We start from the raw sequence: 19,971 nt of genomic DNA, 5'->3' as shown, positions 1-19,971 counted from the left end.
TATCACCGGATTGATCAGGGTGTATTCACTAACTTGGCAGAGCCCCTGATTACATGGTTAGAAATTCAAGTGGTAGATGTATGAGGTTTGATATGAATATTATGTGGTTTGCCCATGGGGACAATTCCATTTGTTCGACCTGCCCCCTTTTTTGTCTGAACCCTTTTGGATTGTCACTTTGCATTTACTTTAAGAGGTAAAGCTTTTAAACAATCGTAATAATGGAAAGCATGCTTTGGTGGTAAAACCGCTATGATCTATATCAAAGCCATCTGGAAAATAAAAGTCCCCGCTTGTCTTTAAAAGCGCGTTTGGGCTCTTTAAATCCTGTTTCTTGAATTTCCACATTGTATCCCGCGTTGAGGGGGCAAGTCAGTGAATCAGTTCATGCAAATGTTCTATGTGATTGCACTTCAAACGGCTCGAGGACGATGACGTTAAATTTAGATGCAGCAAACTAAACCCTTGTCTATCATTGTGGTTGTGTTCATCCCCAAACGCCCTCACATTTCCCCGATCTGTCTACAAAAACAGATGTCAACAACACCCTCCTGTACGAGCCTTACTTTCAGATGCAGTGACCTGCTTTTTGCTAAATACAATCATGATGTATGTAATTCTCGCACTAAACGCTGTTCGGGCTGTCTCGGCGCGCGCTGCCCACATGCATTTGTCACTCCGAGCCACTTGTACGACCCGCTGCTGTGATTAATCGTGCGGTTCTGCACAGATTTAGTGTGATAGTCCCTGCTGTCGAAGAATGAGCGTGCGGCCCGGCTCTGCGACATCCACCGCCGTCTGTTAAGCGGATAGACGAGAGGCAGAGCGCGCACACGCCGGGACGCTGGCGTTTGTAGGTGCTTCCTTCGGCGCACTGAACCCCTTTGTTCTCCCGCCGACCTTCATCCAGACACTTTTATTTGACAGCGAGGCGTGCCCCGCGACAGCCGATTGGAGCTGATGTCCCTATGCAGCCGCCAGGGGTGGTGATTATGACTGTCATAAAACAGCCTTGGCTCCATCTCCCTGGTGTATAAGAGGAGGAAAACAATAGCTGGCACATGTGCAAAAAAAAAAAAAAAAAAACGAAGACCAAGGGAATGGCAGAAATTCCCCGTCCTGTTATTTAAGACTGCTAAGAGCTAGCAGGTATTTCTCATGACTATCTGCTTTCCCCTGGGTATCGGGTATCTTTGGGGAGAGTCTCGAAATGCCTCAAAAAGGTAGTCGGAATGCAGAGACTGCAGATGGAAGCATTTTAGACGACTGCAGAGCAGGCGGCCGCTAGAGAGATGTAAGACGAAACATTGCTCAATGTCCTCTTCAATGTATCTCTTGGAACGAGAGTGTTAACACATGTTCAGTTCCCGGGCTATCTAGCCCTGTGTGTGTGTGTGTGTGTGTGGAGGTCTGGGGCTGCAAAATAGTAACTGCCGTGTCATAGCGGGGGTTGTATAGAAATACGCCCCTGGGACTTCAGCGCTGGCTCAGGTCCAGCTCTACTGATACGTTAACAAGAAGAACTTGTTCTTATCAATGGGGTGCTTTATTCCTGCTGTACACACACACACACGAGCACGCGCACACACACGCGCACACACACATGCTGAAATATCAACAGACACACAGACGAGAGACAGACAGGGAAATATGAACATCAAGGATCGCAATAAACTCACAGACGGACGTACATTCACACACAGTTGACTAACAGACAAACACGCGAATGCAAACATGGACACACACAGTGAGACAAACACATCGACCAGACTTAGAGAGCAATAAACACACACACAGATGGACAGACACACACACACACTCACAACCCGTGAGGTACAAAAGCAGCGTTGACATCAGGAATGCCCGTCCAGATTCTCATCACACACACACACACACACACGAACTGCCCGCTTGTTATTATTTCTTGTAAGAGGAAACTCATTCTTTCAACCAGGAGGAATTACGCAAAAACGACAGGAGAGAGAGAGAGAGAGAGAGAGAGAGAGAGAGAGGTGGGGAGGAGAGAGAGATGTGGGAGATGTGTGTGTGTTTGTGTCGGTGTGGGAGTTCCTGGTGGTACAAACACGAGGCGTGCCTATTATTTTACAGCTCTTTGTTAACGGCTTCATCACATGCACAGAAAAACACACCGTCTTAATGGTATAATAACAGGTGTGTTTTCTCTGGCCTAACAAGGCGATCGCTGCCTACCTTGCTCGTTAGGGCAGCGTGAATCTCAGGACCTGTTGAGATAGCGGCGGCCTGAGCGCCGTTGATTGCTAACACTTGTGAACCACCGCCCGCCAACCGCCGCGACGCGCTCTAATGGTCTCCCTCTGGAGATGCTAGCCACTCCCGTCGCCGTCCACAGTTCATCTTTAAGACACGCTTGATAAAACGCTTTCGTGTGTTTGCTTCATATTTGTGGTCACTGACGTCTCATATGGTTGATTTGAGATACAGACACGGAGCAACACCAGAATTCATGTAGAAACAAGGCCGATGAGAGCCAGAGGAGTGAATCAAAACGTGAAGGTGTGAGCTGGAAAAACCAAAACAGAGAGCTGAAGACACTCTGTAGAGCTGGGTGATGACTCTCTGAGGGTTAGTAACCATGAGTGAGCTCTTCAATTTTACACATAGTCATTTGGTCCATTGTTAATATAAAAATAAGGATTAGCGCAGCTTTAAGGCGGCTCTTCTCACCAGGCTGGGTGCTGATTCGGGACGTAAAACCTCAAAGGTTAATGTCAGGCAACAAACGAGAAAGGACACAAGGCTGAATGAACTGAGAGCCTGAGACCACTGATGGTAGTGTTTGATAGGAGTTAAAGCAGGAGGCGAGGAGAGCTCCGTCACCTCCGCTGCTGCCGCTCCTGCAGGCTGGAGCCCGGCCATCCCCCGGCCCCGCTAATCTCTCAACATGGCCCGCAGAAATGAAAAGGCTTTTTGACCCAATTTAATTCCAAACAGCATTAGCTACTTTTCTCTCTTTCTTTCTTTCTTTCTTTCTTTCTTTCTCCACTGCAGACTTCTTATACATCCTCCTCTATTGCAATTACCCCCTTTTCACTCATGCCAGCAACAAACAAACCTTGGTTTGTTGGTTTCTTACACCCAGGAAGTCACAAGATCCTGCCGTTGTTGTTGTTTTTTTCCATTAAAAACAGCCCGCGGAACGCAAAGCATACGGCCGCATTTACCACCGCACTCCATCATATTTAAACAACACGTGTGTGTTGTTTTTTTCTCCTCATGTGACTTAATCACACAGCTCATTACCGTCTTCCATGTGGGCTACTTTCACTTCTGCCATCGCTGAGCACTTTTATGATACACACAGTTTCAGCACTTCGAGTGAAGAAGCAAAACTCAACATTAAGTGGGAGGCAATTACACGCAGTCCCGGCATATTTCAGTTCCAGCTCTATTGTTGCAGCATGAATGTGGGTTTGATACGATTGTAAGCACAGTTTTTGTGGTATTATATAGTCGCATGAGGATGTAATGCGTGTTACTGTAAATGAGGGATTAAATTATGCATTCATTGCAATGGTGTCGGTTTTTGAGCCGGAGCCTGGTTTCCTGGGAGGTAGTGAGAGTTTCTGCTGTGGTATATACAGCAGCGTACCTCTGTTGTACAACTTCAGCTTAGTTCATGCCTGGTCGCTCGACACTCCGGACAAAAGATGACGGTTGCTATGCCGATGTCCCTCTGTGACAGTGAACGTAAAAGCAGAGGAATGAAATGGATTGATCACACAAACAACTCCTCGTCCTCTGGTGAAGCTCAACAATAAGCAGAAATCAAATGTACAGTGTTTTATCTATGCCGACAACTCATTCAGGCGACAGTACTTTCTTTGCCAGCCGTGTCAAGTGGGTATGAGTGAGTATCGCCATGGTAACAAGCTGTCTCATCACATTAGGGCAGGATAACTGTTGTTGTTGTTATAAAATCTGGATGTATACAACACATTTTTCAACAGCGTGGGTTCAGCTTCTGACTTAAACCTGGAGTTTAATGAGGGATTGATTTGGTCATGTGGTCTTAGTGCGTTCACATCTCCGGGTCGTGTTCGCCCGGTGCAGGGGCTGAAGGTCAGGGAGGTCAGCGAACCTCAGCCGAGAACAGGAGCGACTCTCTCCTCGAAGCGAGACGAGCGCCCCCGCTGCTGTCTCACGTTGTGCCTTCGAGCTGGCTCGCTAACGTCAGCCACTGGCCTCCTTTAGCTGACGTGCTAATGTTAGCATGCGTCTCAGAATAAGCTGGAGCGCTGTCAAAGGAGCTAAGCTAACGCTAGCCGTCTGACTGCAGGCTGGGGGCTTGTTAAACTGTCACGTCCCCTTCGCTGCTTCTGGAAGTTAAATACAGACGATGTGATCTGTGGGTGTGGAGGTCTGGGACTTGTTTAAAGGCACGCTGACAAATTACAGTAATGAAACAAATAGTGGAACAAATGTGCTGCTTAATTCAGAGAGTAGCATGTAATTGCCTCTTCTTTTCTTTTTGGTGTCCACAGTTTGAATGAGGATGAAATCTTAATACAGAACATTTCTGAGGCCTCACCTCCAGAGCAAACATTTCAGATGAAATTGGTCACTATGTCGGTTCCTTCCTTTCTTTCTTTGGCTTTGTGTTTGCTGTGAATGAGGGCTTTCGTCTTTCAGTCGCCTTCCTTCTGCAGCGATGCAGAACTGGCTTGAGGAACACGAACCGTTAAATTCACATTTCTCATCATTTGGAGGATGAGCTACGTAAAGACTGAAGAGGCCAATTCAGGGTCTCAAGTGGTGAGCTCGAAACATTTCTGTTTATCTGTTCAGAAATATGTTGCGTTTCATTTTCAGCTGGATTTTTTTTTCTCTGCGGATGCTGCAGGTGGTGCTCTGTGTTGCTTCCTCAGGGTCATGATTTTCTAAAAAATAAACATTATTCCAGCAGTATGGATAGTTTGCCGTTACGTGCTTAGGGACTTACTGCGCTGGGATTAACTACTACTGTGTAAGGGAAAAAAAAAAATAATTTGTTGACCTGATGTGGCTTTAAGTACATTTCCAATTGAGTTCTTTTCTCCGTAGTCATTTGAGGCTTTTATGAAGGCAACTTGTCACTCCCCTAATGTCCGCAGTGCTTCTGGGAAAAACTCCCTAAACTTTACTGTTTTTGAAACAGTTTAGTGATCTCTGCAGAGTCAATAAATAGGAACGCATAACATTTTTTTCCTCCCCGCTCGGCTCCCACAGCCCCCTTCTTCTCGGCGCGATCCAATTTCAGCCGGACGGAGGTGATCCCTCCTCGGGGCTCGTTCGGCTGGAGGCCGCCGGGGCCGTTTACACAGCGGAGTGAGAATGAGGGATTTCTAATGACTCCGCACTCTGATAGTCTTCCAGTGGTGCCCAAGGCCTCTCGCCAAGGACCTTCCAACTCGACACAACCACTCATCAAGCAGTCACATAATTCTAGAGTCGAGGCAGAGCGTGGGGGGCCTCTGAGTCCAGGCGGCCCGACCACGACGAGTGTTAGCAGATGCTTCTTTTTCTGCCTTTACGCTCAACTCATCTCATTGTCGTCGAAACTCTAACGTAAAGATGAGTGCATCTCTCACGTCATATTGTCATTATCATCGGAACTTTTTTGACTAAAACTTAAGATGTCCTGAGGGAGGGGGTCAAAGGAAAAATCCATTGTCAATCTACCAAGTTTCTACCTTGTTAATGCAAATGTAATCCATGAATAATGAGTGCCTTGTCAAAAATATTAATGGTCCCCTATAACTGAGTAATTAGTGGCGAAGCTGTCCTGCAGTATTAAGTGCCCTCAAAGTGTTCTAATTGTTTTTCGGTGAAGTAAAGCGAGGTGGATGTTTTAAGTCTGTCTGAAGGCTGCCAGGTTCATGAACTTCAGAGAGATTTTCAGCATTTAGCAGACTTACACATGATTATTTTCTCCAAAAGTTTGCCTACATTTCACACCAGTAATGATGCTGCATAACAGTGGAGACAGTTACTGTAAACTGGTACCATTCTCTGATTAGAAATTCAATCATTTTCACTCTTTTTGGAGTTTTTGTGTCGCTTTCTTCAGAGCAGCTTTCTCCATCACACACCCATCTACTCTTTAAATGACCAGCAGTGTTAGCAGGGCCGTAGTTTCCACTGAATCATTTTGCATATTGTTTTTAAAGTTTACCGTGCTTGAAGTTTGGTTTGGCCTCCACATGACAGACTGCCTGTCGGGGGGGATGTTTGATGGATTTTGATTGAATTTTTTAAATAATGATCCTTATTTTTGTTGCTGTATTTTTATTTCAGTGATGCCTTTGAAGACGTGCCGCCGTTTTTACCCTGCAATACCTCCGAGATCACTTGTCAGTCAATCAAATGTGTCCAACGCTGTGACGTCTTTGTTCTCCAGATTTTCTGTCCCGACTTTGGAGTTTTTTTTGCATATGAGTTGTATTATTTCATCTGCCCGATCAAAGCTCATTACTCCTGGTAACTACCCAATTATGATTGTGACAAACTGCTGTTCCTCCTGCAGGAACGTTCTCTATGTTGTGTAATTGGACCGCACAATAAAGTGTGAGAAATTAGTATTTTTAGCAGGTATAATCTCACTTTGTTACTTTGAACTGTTGCAGCACAAGTCCTGAGAAGAAATTGTCAGTTGAAGTGTTAAACTTGAGCAGCAGAAATAAAATCACTAACATGAGATGCAATGTCAGAAGTGCTAATAATCCTTATTATGATTATTATTATTAGCTCAGATGTTATTATTTAATTCTCATTTCGTCTCTGCTCTCAGCGCTTCAACACTTCAAACCCTTTCAGTGTAAAATCTTCAGCGTCTCCCAGTCGCACCATGTTCGCCGCTCTCGCACAACTTCCTGCGACTGCTTTTAAGTGCTGATCTCTCAGTTTATGCACTCGACATTACATTAACTCACACCCCTTTCGTTCAGCCCTCCCACCTCAGCGGACACCTCCAGCTCAAGTCCTACCTGAGTTTCAGCCGAATCTTCAAACCCTTTTCCAGCTGATGCTCCAGCTGATGCTTCAGCTCTACTCGGGGCTTTCATTTAAACTGACACCTTAACTTCATTCAGCGCTTCCACTCAAACTGAAACGTTAGCCTCTCTCAGCACTTCCATTTTAACTGCTATTTCAACCTCTATAGCTGCATTTCGACTGTCTTCAGCTACTACTTCAGCTTTTTTTTTTTAGGATTTAATCTATTCCGCATATTTAAGCTGCAGATTCTCATCAAGGACGCACATTTTCTTGTGAGAATAAATAAGTATTTCATTAGTTTATTCATATATTGCTGGACGGCTGTAAGTCTCACTGTAACGGGTGTAACAGACAGCAGGAGTAACTTGCATCGCTTCTGGTGCACCAGAACTAGGCCCTCATGTCAAACCGTGTTTACATCAGCGAGCGCAGCAAACCTCATGCTGTTCCAAAGTTAACAGCAAATGTCACAGATTATTACTTTAACATTAATTAAATGTTACAGGCCTCAGAGGGCGCCGCGGTGCCACTTTGGGCTACACGTCTGATGTCCTGAAGCAGCAGAAAAATGAGAGAGATTAACAAAAAGGTCAGCCCCACCATTCATTTCCTTTAACCTGCATAAATTCTGAAACTGGTTACACTTCCAGGCCCATTACTGTCGCTGCAGGGGAAGTGGGTATAAAGTGGCGCCGCAAGGCCACAAACCTCATCCATGTGTCCCTGAATGAATGGTAGATATTAGGATTGCGGGCGGTTGGATGGGGTGGGGACGGGGGCGGCACTTAACCCCTATTGTCTCCTTGTTTGGTCATATTTCCCTGTCACAGTCATGAGCCCCGAGCTGAAATCCACTTCCTCGCGCATATCAGTGCGTCAAAGACAAAACATAACGCCACAGGCACGCAGAGACACACACTGTCACTGCAACGTGGGTTCACCACCTCCGTCAAGAATGCTGCGGCTCATCCTTTCAGGAAAGGAGGGAGGACGCACGCCCTCACACACCGCCGCTGCTGTTCCTCACCTGGGCGTAGTAAAATGTGCATGTCTTAGCGGCGCGCTTCCCTTGACACGGTGCCTCTATGACATTTAACCAAAGCAAAACTAATTCTGCTCATGAGTGCATTTTCAATACACACACACACACACACACACACACACACAAATGTGCAAAACTACACTCGCAGTAATCAGAGTGTAAAAAGTCCCCTGATAATAAAGAGAGGATGAAAGCGGCAGAACAATGTTCGCTGACTGTCTGCTGATAGTTGTGCCTGTAAATGAGGCCTTTTTCTTGCAAATAATGATGCGGCTTGACGCAGTTTACAGGCTAATTTAAAAGGGGGGACGTTCTGAAGTACGGCCCCATACAATTTGAGTGGTTTTATTCCTCGTCTGAGCTTTGGTTTTAGAGAAGTGGCCTCGCTAAACCGCTGTTACTTTTACACGTCTGGCTCCATTTATGTGAGCCGTCCCTGTTGTATAATTTCTCCTCTTTGTTAGCAATACTCGGCCGGCTCCCTGTTCGGCCTCCTCTCCGTCCCTCGTCTCTTTCTCTCCTCCGCCATATGGGAGACAGAGATGCAGCATGTTTCGGAACGGAAAATTGATTATAAATAGGCGAAGTGAGAGATCCACGGTAATGATGGCGCAGAGTGCTCTGTCCCGCAGCACAATGTCACCACAAGCTATCAGCTGCCCCGGCGCTGCGCTTTGATGCTGCCTGGTGCATATTCTTATGCTTTGACGCTGGTAAGTCTATATGCCTCCAGAGAGCTCGCCTGGGGGTCAACTAATGGGACCACTGCCATCTTCCCCTCTTTGCTTTGGAAAAGCAGCAATTCCCTTTTTCCTCTCTGTCTCTCTGCTTCCTGAGGACTTGGTTACAATAACTACAGCGCTCACAAAGCCAGATGGGGGACAAGCCGGAGAAAGAGAGACGGAGAAAAGGATTGCAAGTACCCAGCCTGCACATTCAGAGCCAACACAAACCGACTCACACCTTGGAATCTTTCAATTTGCCTGTAATAAATTGCAGTAGGAAGCAATTGCATCGCTGATGTGCTGAGGGGTTTGAAATTGAAACCCATGCAGGGACAGTGGCACGCTCTCGAACAGAACAGCGCCATTTGACTTGCTGCAGAAATGAAAACAATGTAGGATTGCTGCATCTCTCTCTCTCTCTCTCTCTCACACACACACACACATGCTCAGGGCCACAGAAAATGTCTGTCAAACCAGCAGATACGCTCTACACTACGCTAACGTGTCAGGTCACTACCTCAGCTCGCATATTTCCACACCATAAAAACCAGAGGAATACAGCTGACGGCAGCAGCCTCAATCATGGAGGCAACTAAACAGCTTTCACATGGAGCTGCAGCATAAAGCAGCCACAGGAAGTTCTCACAATGTTTGAAATGCATCTGTGTTGTACGCATCCTTCAGCTACGTGACCCGGGTCGGTCGACGCGGCGACACAGCCGTGATGCTTAAGCCGCCCCTCTTTTCCTGCTGCATTAGCGCCCAGCTGGGTGGCGGTCAGCTCTGTTTGCTCTAACTGCAGGTGGCATCGGCGACATGCATTAGCCCCCCGCCCCCCTAACGGAGGAGCAAATGCGAGCTCCCCAGAGCGCCGGGGCCCAGACGTAACTGGATAAAGGCTGTCAGAGGGCTCCGTCTCGACCACAAGTGGAAACCCAGGCCGAATCTAATAAGAGTCCGACCCGCGGCTGCGTAGACTGTATCAAAACAAAGGCCCTGAATGCGGACTTCTTTCTGCAGGTAATTCGGTCTCGGCTGGGCCTGAACTGGTGTTATTCTGTTACATTCCCTCGCGCTCCCCGCTCGGCGAGCCTCTTGCTCTGCTCCGTTGCTTTAAGAGAAAAAAAGCAGACATTCGCTGACCTTACAAACTACGTCCTCTTACAGCGATGTGTAGTCTGCGCGGACAGCTGATTTGAAATTAATATCGTCGCTGACATCTTGTTTTTCCGAGGCCTTGCTTTCGTACGTGATAAAAAACACCTGACGTGAAAAGCCCCAACAATGGCTTGTTTTTTTTTTGTTTTTTTTTAAAGATAGGCAGAACCTTGTTTGCTCGACGAGCGCGAGGGTATCAGATAGCGCCGTGCGTGTTTTATTGGGTGACGGACAAATAAAGAATAGCAGAGCGACGTGTGGGAAGACAGACACTGGTCTAAAAGCCTCCATTCATCCCTGAGTCATGTTTCACGGGGCTGCAGTGTCAGGTTGGACCCTAATCTCCTCCAGATGCCCTCGCAGGAAAACAGCATCCCCGCCTGCACCGCCACGGAACGAAGACAGAGCGCCAAACCTTGATGACGTAATTGATTCGCGAGTTCCCCTTGTAGCTGTATTGGCTCTGTATGTATGTATTTACTCATGTATCCTGTCTGTTTGGTTTCTGCTTTCCTTACTTTCTAGCCCTGATCAAAAGTGTATCTCCTTCCCCTCGTCAGCGCTCCCTGCACGCCTGCCCGCTCTTGCTGGATGGGACGAGCAGGGGAAATATATGCATAACCCTCCGCTGACATGCCGTCTCGTTTGATGTGGGATCCTCAAACAGATGCCCCGTCTCTCCGACGTTATTGGGGATATTAAAGTGCTGCGTGGCTCTGTCTCCCTGACTCCTTCATACAAACACACACACACACACACACACACCATCATTTGCAAAAGCCAATTCCATTTCCTGCTTCAGAAGCTAGCTTCACAGCCTCCCTCTGTTGTTCAGAAAGTCAATAAAATCTCAGGCCGGGAATTTCAGAACAGATAGAGGGTCGCTGGGGCAGTGGTGTTGATTATGGGGTTGAAAGCGATGATGATTTTCATTATCTAGTAATCTACTGATGATGTTAGGGTTAGAGCTATAAATCACTTAATCTACAAAAAGTTCTGAGAGAAGAATGAGAGATAATGAATTATATGGAATGAGATATTTCATTTACATTAATTGAAAATAGAGAAGCTGCAAGTCCTCAGAAGAACAGAGGAGGAAGAACAGTTCAACATTTTGGGATAGGCACTCATTCCCTTTTATTAGAGTTAGTGGCCACCCTCATATCTGCAGGATAACTGCTAAGCAACAGCCAGGAGGTAATTAGCTTAGCTTAGCATAGAGACTGGAAACAGGGGGAAACAGCTGGGTTAAAAAACCAGCCAACCAGGACCTCTAAAGGTCAGTATTTAGCATGTTACTCGTATTAACCCATTGTTTGTTTAATCCCAAAACTGGAGCATAAAAGTGACAATTAGTCACACACGTAATCACCTGTAAAACCACTAACTGTCACTGTCACACCTGGGAGATATAATGTGCTCATTAGAAAAGTGGTTATAGGGCGCAGAGCCAGGCCAACTGTTTGCCCTAGTTTCCAGTCTTTGTGCTAAGCTAAGCTAACCTGCTGCCGGTGGTAACGTCAATATTTAACAACCATACGCGTGGTATCACTCTTCTCGTCCAACACTCAGCTCGAGCAGAAAGAAAGCAAATACGTGCATTTCCTAAAATGCTAAGCTAATCCTTTCAGCAGCAAAGCAGTGAAAAAGTCCACTTGTTGTCTGAGCCCTCATTGATTGATTCCTAACATTGAACCTGTCTAAACATAACATCTACCGCTCAGATCTGCCACAGCCAGACTGAATAACACCTGACACGACCTCGACACAATGATGCATTTCAAAGGCTTCTAGTGTTTGAGCGGGGGCGTATTTGTCCTTGTAAAACAGACCGGTAAATACACATAAATGAAATTTACAGGCCAATTGCATATCTGGAGTTGAGTCAAACTTGTAAACACTGAGGAGGAGGAGGAGGAGGAGGAGGAGGCAGAAGGAGAAGAAGAAAAGATAAGCAGGTCTTGAAATATCTAGGCCAGTCAAACAGAGGCTTGGTCAGGGATGGACGGTGCGGCTCTCGCTGCAGGCCAGGTCTGAGAGAAGGTCATGTGAAAATGGAATGTGGCTGAGCTGGATGCTCGCCAGAGGCTGCGATAGTCAAGAAAGATTATTTTTTCTAAAAACAAAGTGAAAACTGGATGTCACCTGGGAGGGATTATTCCTCCCTGTTTCAATACAGTCCAGGTTATTTGAATAATTGAGTTTGGAAACATGTGACCAGGTACAGATCTCTGGTTTTTCTTCTATTTTTTTTTTTTTTTTTTGGATGGTGTGATGTTTCAGCAAAATTCAAGGAGAGATCAGGCTTTTGCACGCTGTATTACTGGACAAACAATTACCCAGCAATTACTGTGACGCTTCTGAGATGGAGTGGAATGCATCACTCAGCAGGCAGCTGACAGCGTGAGCTAACTCAGCAAGCGACATGCAAAATAGGAAAATAATGGTGTCGAGCGCCAGAAGAGACGATCGTCCCCGCAGCGCGGAGACACGGAGTAAACAAGGAGGAGACGGGAAAAACACACTCACGTAGACAGGTGAAATGAACCTACGCGAAACTAAAAGACACGCGCACATATTCAGACTCTCCGGTGAGCGCTGTCAAAGCTGACTGGAAACAGGACAGGCAGGGAAGCCTCGGCCTGGACGGGCATGTTCCGAACTGCTTTATTGAGAATGAATCATGTATCAGCTGGTATTAAAGCGGTACACGTAAACAGAAAGATTAAATTTGTTCCCATATGAAAGGATGGTTTCATTTCACGATATTATGCAGCGGGTCTTATAGTGGTTGGGACGGTTTAATAAAGAAAAACCTTAAGGTGAGCAATAACAGGAAGTCCAGGGAGTTGCACGCTGCCTGAATGGTGCACAGTTTGGAACTGACTAGACCTTTGATCCAACCTGCATTCCTGAGTCATGAGTTTGGGTATTGCAACAACGAAACCGGCCGAGGGTGGTGAGAAAAGAAGAGAGGGTGAGGAAGAGGTTGTAAACAGATACGCCGGGGAGATAAAGAGGAGAAGCAGGGAAACAGAGAATATGAGCAAAGACAGGCGCTCGGGTTCCTTCAGACTGGCATATCCAGATTGGAATCAGATTGCCTCCATCATGTGTGGACGGCGAGAAACACGTAGGGGCTCGACTGTTTGGCGGTTTGAAATCTGACTCAAATCAAATTTCAAATGGCTCAGCCGGGCCACCCAAATCAGATTTGAAACCGTCCTTTACGTCACTCACGGAGCGTAACGCGGAACACATGATGGTGACATCACAGCTGGCCGTCACCGCTGGTGGGAGAAGTGGGAAAGTGCCAGGACAACAATGTGAAAAGGCCTATGTACAGTCAGTTAAAGTTCAGACATTATATCAGCAAAATGTACTTAAAGTGTCAAAAAGTTCTGGTTCGACTTGTGACTGATAAACCGTTAGAGATGACAGTATTAGATTGTTGATACTGATCAACCCACAGGACACATGAATGGAATTTGGAAAGTGTATTTTTGTTTCCACTGTGTCCTTAAATCGGTGGAAACGATGCTGCTGCTGATGATGATGATGCACATGTGACATTTTAGACTGCCTACGGTGCACACAGGCCTGTTATTAATGGTCACTCACAAATAGTGACGTGTCCTGTCTCCTTTTTTTACCCATATTCCAGTTTGGGTAAATATCCCAACAGCATAATGAAAAATAAAACTGCTCCTTTCACTAGCTGGATCAGTTATTTAAATAAAACCAACAGTTAAAGCTACTCTGTGTTGAAACTGCTAACAGCTCATGGGCGTCTGAAACGTGACAACCCCATCCAGGAAGTGTTTCTTTTTGTCAGAGGTCACGAGCCAAAAAGGTTGTGATCTTAAACTGAAAAGCAACTATATCCGTCAAATAAATGCGGCGGATTCAAAAGCAAAAGGTTCCCCCCTGACGTGCAGGGGAGAATGGAAACACTCGGTAGGCCGAGTCTGATGCTGCCTGTGCTGCTGAGAGCTCTCCGTTCTCCGTCACATCTGCAGCTCGTTGTTTTGGTTTCAGCCTGCACGTTACCACAAACACTAATCCTGACAGGTTCACAGTGCCTGAACACAAACTGCACCACTGCTTGTAAACGACAAACAGGATTTCAGCCCTGAGCATCAGACTTAGCAGACAAATTGAGTTTTTATGAGGTGTGAACATAAAATTTAAGATAAGGGGGTGAGATGAGGGTGGTGGGGCCGGCTGGGCCCAAACTGCGTCAGCAGCGTAAAGCCTCCTGAAAGTTCGGCGTGGTTGGATGAGAGAGTGGAGGAGCGGGGCTCTGGGTTGTGCGCTGGCAGCTGCTCCGGCTGGCATTCGAAGGCTCCAAAGCAAACACGGAGGGCCCGGCTTGCAGGCCGTAAACCTCACGCATCAGCCCGCTCAATCATACGCAGCGCTGCGCTTCTAAATATGGCACGGAGAGTCCGCGTGTCCTTATCAAGCTCAAGTTATGATGGTGAACGAGCCATTTTCATGAAGCGTCCTCACCCTTTGTGTAAGGACATTTAAACTGTGATCATACTGTGGCTGTCGCGCATAGCTTTTCATGCATTTTCAATAAACAAATACTATAAGAAAAGTCGTTTTCTGGCATATTTGTAGAGACGGGTCAGGTTCAGACCTCTGCGCAGGCATTACGGCAGCTGTTGACTGACATTTGAGAGTCAGTGTTGCTAAGAGACGAGCTGTCAAACACGGCGTAGGCCTGACTGACCCTCCTTTTTCAGCACACAGTGTCGGTTCTATAATAACTTATGACACTGCATGAACTATTGTAGCATACGAGGAGTCCTGACTACAGCTGACTGCTGAGGTGTGTGTGTATAGATGAGTATCAGCGCTCATATGATGCATTATAAGCTTCATAAGCCAACCTCTAGTTTCTAACTAGTCAGGATCATCCATAAGACACTTGAAGCTCTAATTCATAGTGTTTCAAGCTAAAATTATTTTTGGCGCTGTCGGTAAAAGTCCAAACAAAAGTCAAAGAAATATATTCTGATACAGAAAAAAAGGTTTCAATTTCAGGGTTTTAATTCAAAGCCACGTTCACTTCCTTGTCACACTCTTGTCTTCCACCGCTCACGTCGTAAAGCAAATTTCAAACCAGCCCAATTGCGTGCCAGTTTAATAACGCAGTTTGTTATTTACAGTGTGGCAGCCTCTGGGTCTCTTCCATACAGAAGGGCATGCGAGCCAGGTTTAAATGGCTGTTCTGAATGTTTATGGGCTTTCTTCATCCCTAAGTGGTTTGAATTGCAGAGCGTTTTTCAGAACATTGTTACCGCAGCAATCAAAGCTGTGATTTTCCTTTTATACCGCTCTGCAAAGAACAATCGAAGGTGCCGGTAAATGTTGAGTGATTCTTTTGAGAGAAAAAAAAAAAAAAAAATCATCTGTCACCTCTGATGTTAAGACACATTTACCGCGACGCCGTCAATGTCAGCGCTCTCGTCAAAAAAACGTCACCCTGGAAGCTGAATGATGGCAAAAAGAAGCCTTTTTTTTTCCCCCTGCAGTGTTCGGCTCCGGTCGCCTTTAAGAGGTCAGGTTTGTGGCATTTTTACCTCAGCGAGGGGAGTCCGCCCGTCCGAACGACAGTTCCGACGTAAAGTGGCCGCAAACGGTCACGAGTGGGAGATTATGAGGGTTTGATGGAAACAGCCACTGCTGGGATTCATCATGGGTGGTGCCGAATCGCTCCGTTCGACCTCCAGACGCATGTGAGATGCTTGCAGCAAAGTCACCGTGGCAGCTCCGCGTTTTTTACAGTGGGCCTCATGTTATTCCGCTCACATGTCTGAACCACCAACTACAATCTAATGATTGCAGGCATTATCTCCAGGAAATACACATGTGCAACATTCTGTCTGCACTATTGAGTTATGTGTTTATTTTAAAGGAGGCAGGGAGAACTCTAGCCCTGCTGGCAGAACATAGGTTGTCTTGCAGATGTATATATATGTATATATATATAGGGCCGTTTTTTTATAGACACTTAACTCCAATTAACCTTCATTCTCCTATTTGCCTGTAATCACATTATCCTCTGGTATTTGAGTCTATTTTTCTTTCATCCATGTCCTCCTGCTACATGCCCAGAGAACAGTGAGGCAGCACGAGAACAGGCCTCTCCTTGTGCTGGATCTCCCAGTTGGCCAGAGAGGCGGCCTACGGTCTACTCTCCCCGTCTCTGTCTCCCCCTCCTCGCCCTCGGATCTTTCTCAACGCTCTCCCCGCGCTGCCTTTTTGCCCTCCTTCTGCTCCCTCGCTGCATATCTGAGCTCTGCCCTCGGGCCATGTCCAGCGCCAGACAACGTCTGATTCATGCCCGCAGTTAGCTGCTGCGCTCAGCTGACTGCGTGCTACAAAAGGACTGAGCTTGTCGGGGGATTGATTCAATATCCTGATTAATTCCAGTGTGCTTGAATAAGAAATTAATTTAAAAGAACAGCTTAGAATCAAACGCCAAGAATTCAACCATAAATATGCCTTTTTTTTCTCATCTTTCTACTTTAGCGTCTTTATAATTTATTTCTCATATATTCAGACACAGTGAGTCATTCTTGTTGTCAAAATAACGATGTAAAATCTGGCTATTAAACGTCTTTAAATGGACTGTTTGAAACAGAGGCTTGAGTCACTGCCTCTTTCTTCCCCCCGTCGCCGCACAAAAACACATTCCAGCTGTCAAATACGCTCGTTCGTGGCCTTCTATATAAAACCCTCTCTGACTACCTGCCTGTCCCCTAAAGCAATTATAGGTGAAGGAGCTCTCTTTTAGCACTTGAGCCCCTATGCTCCAAAAAGGTGCATGTTGAGCTGTCAGCCGCACTGACACTTCAGTGACATGCCTTCAGAACTGATGCATGAATGGTGATGCATGAAATTTGCAGTGATTTGGAAAGATCTGGATGTTTCACCTCAGTCAGGCCCGTACTTCAGACTTCTATCCCACTGCATTTAAAAAAAAAAAATGCTGTACTCCGTCACATTTATGTGACAGCTCTGACTGCTAGTTACTTCACCGATTATATAGATATGTATAATGCCATTTTGCAACAAACTTTTTTTCCTTGATCAATCTGCCAGTCATTTTCTTAACTCATCAATGAATCTCTTGGTCTTAAAACTTCATTAAACATCGGAGAACAGTAAAAATGGGCTCACAGCGATGTCTTTGAACGCCTTCAATGGTCAGACATTCAGCTGACAGTGATCTAAACAGAGAAAAGCAGCAAATCCTCACAGTGACGCTGCAAACACACAATGGTCTGCATCTCTGCTACGAGTATTTAAAGCAGGTAAAATAGCTCCACCTCCACCAGCTACAACATTAAACTACTGCTTATATATTAACCCATCAGTAATGATAACCCAATAATACTACATATAAAAATCTATATTATCAGGTGCTATTCTACCTTCATGACACTTTTAAATGCTAATACATTCTCTTAAATGAATAGAATGGACTACCTTGTAGCTAAAACTGATGCAGAAACAGCTGAAATAAGCAGATAAAAGTAATGCAGAAACATTTGAAGCAGATTCTCTGTTAGTCGAGTGCAAACTAAACACCGGCAATTCAACTGCATGAAAAAATGATTATAACAATATCCACTTTTTATGTAGTGTTACTTAACACCCACTTTAAAATCAGCTGAAAGGAACACATTTAGCACATGGTTGGTTGGAGCCGATGAGGGGGTACTTTAGTTCACCTGGCAGGGACGATGGGCACATTGGGAGCCACTGATGTGTGCTCCCAACACGCTGCAGCTCTGACCCTGGACTCCCTGACTGCAGTTTGTTCCCATCATTTTGGAACAGAAATCATGTCAGTAATTTTGTTCTTTGCAAGAAGCAGTGTAATAAAGAAAAACAAACTCTGTGCTTGATAATACTGAATAATGTGAATTTGTTAGATAATGAAGTGATAGAAGTTACATGTCAAAGCCGGCGAGATATGTGCTGCTATCCTCCATAAGTCGTAATGTTTACTCATTAATTACGTCCAGTGGCAGGCAGGCTCTGGATTTGGCATGCTGGCGGTGTGTTAAGTAAAACCTGTGAATAACACAGCTTTGTAAATCAAGTGCACACAGGGCAAAAAAAAAAAAAAAAAAACAAGAAAAACAAGAAAAAGCTTTTGATCATAGAGATGTCATTATTTCCCAAGAAGTGTGGTGTATTTACCTGTGAGGAGCAATGGAGCACTTCACACCCATTTAAATAATGAGACCATTGCAAAAGATGTTCGAGATAATTGTTACTGTTTCACCTCAGACGTTTTTAAAAGTTATTGCTGGAAACGTTCACAATTATTTTAAATTGCTTTCTGCTGTGAAAGGAAGTGCAGGTGGCAGATTTGAGACTGTAAACTGGCCCTTAAGCTGTTCTGAATTTTTCAAAAACAACCCCTGAGGATGCGGATGCACTCTTTTAATATGTGTTTTTTCTTTTAAATTTTATGTACTCAACCTTTTACTTACAGCCTCCCGTAGGCCACCCATTAAAATCATCACCCCGGTTAAAACTTTGTTTTAAAGGGATTTGTCACCCCAAAGGTCGACAAGACAAGTGCACAAGGTCAGACAGAGACACGGTGAACAACTGGCAGTGAACTAGAAAGAAACATGGCAGCCATGAATAATGCATGGATGAAAGGTTTATCTAATGGCGCTCTTGAAACTTTTAAAAGTTGATCTTTGCTTTCAGCTGGAGATGCTCTTGGCTAAAAAGCCCCTTTTTCTAACTTACCACAGTTATCCTCAGAGCTCAGCTTGAGAGAATCGCTGATTGGTTTAATTATGTTTGCAGCGATGAAGCGTCTTAATGGCACTCATCACAATATGAGACATGAATCACAATGATTCTGAGATGTGACATTTGGGGAGCAGCTTTCCTCCCCCTGTTGTTCTGTGCACTCTTTAACACGGAGGACGCCGTGCAATCGCCCAGCCCAGCACACAAAATCCACAAGCTGGCAAACAACTTAAAGAGGGGCACTTACCATCTTTGGACACTTGGTGGTCACGGCGGGGTCAGAGGAGAGAACAGAGACGCAGACGGAGGGGAGAGCGCGACCCCGCGGCGTTACGCTCACATCCCAGCCTCCAGGCAAGAGGACGAGGCCGGCGGGGCTCGTTAACTTGAAAGGCGGCGGGCTCGCTGGAGTGCGTCAAGAGGAAACTGCAGGCACCAGTCAGTCAGGCCGCTTGGAGACGGCGAGAGGGCGAGAACGAGGCAGGCGAAAGCAGAGAGGACTCAAAGACGCCAGCAGTCTCTTCTTCCTCCTCCTCCTCGTCGCTCTCTCTGGTGTAACTCAACCCCCGAAGAGCCCCGGCAAGCAGACGCGCAGAACCAGTTCCAGACCTGTCCTGCACCGACGGCCGCCTCTCCCCCCTTCTCCCTCCGTCTTCTCTCCCTCGCTGTTTTTTGGTATCATTTAACTCTTGATTCGGCGGCCCGGCGATGAGCTCACCGCGGGCTCAGGTTTCAGCGCCTTCACTGGAATGCGAGGGCAGTCGCACAGAGAGGCAGAGGTGCTGGGGAGGTCAAAGGCTACCGGGGCGGTGTGCAGGAACAGAGGGGAGAGGGGGTGTCTGTCATCTGGGGGAGTTCCAGCGGAGGGATATCTGAGGGGCCTGGAGTGGCGAGAACAAAACAGGAGTTACAGGGGTCACGGGTTACGGAAGTTGCGGGGCCAGGCGGCGTTTGACAGCTCTGGAGGCTACGGACTTGAGGACACTGAGTACATTTACACGCTCAAATACACACACACACACACAGGCAACCTCTCCTAAGTGCTAGATTTATTGCTCACTTAGAGAGGGGGGTGTTTTCGTCCAGGAGAAAAGCTTCTTTTTTTCTTTTTTGTGTGTGGAGTTGCTGTTCTTCACATTTGAGCAGTCTTGGGTCAGAGATGTGAATTATGTATACGATGAAAACAACACAACTATGAGGATCGAATCATCACACGGATAATCGTGTTTTTATTTTCAC

At 46.1% G+C, this 19,971-nt stretch overlaps 1 protein-coding gene across 1 annotated transcript in view; it reads right to left on the bottom strand.

The window, feature by feature from the left end:
- flrt2 (fibronectin leucine rich transmembrane protein 2) overlaps positions 1-19,314 on the bottom strand; it is a 40,057-nt gene extending 20,743 nt beyond the window's left edge. Inside the window, exon 1 of the mRNA XM_041958871.1 lies at positions 18,980-19,314. The gene's annotated coding sequence lies outside the window, so the exon portion shown is untranslated. The remainder of the gene's footprint in view (positions 1-18,979) is intronic.
- Between the last annotated feature and the right edge of the window lie 657 nt (positions 19,315-19,971).

Source organism: Chelmon rostratus, chromosome 18, assembly GCF_017976325.1.
Source record: "Chelmon rostratus isolate fCheRos1 chromosome 18, fCheRos1.pri, whole genome shotgun sequence".
NCBI lineage: Eukaryota > Metazoa > Chordata > Actinopteri > Chaetodontiformes > Chaetodontidae > Chelmon > Chelmon rostratus.
The sequence above is the reverse complement of the archived record's forward strand: the minus strand, read 5'-3'. Positions and strand labels throughout refer to the sequence as shown.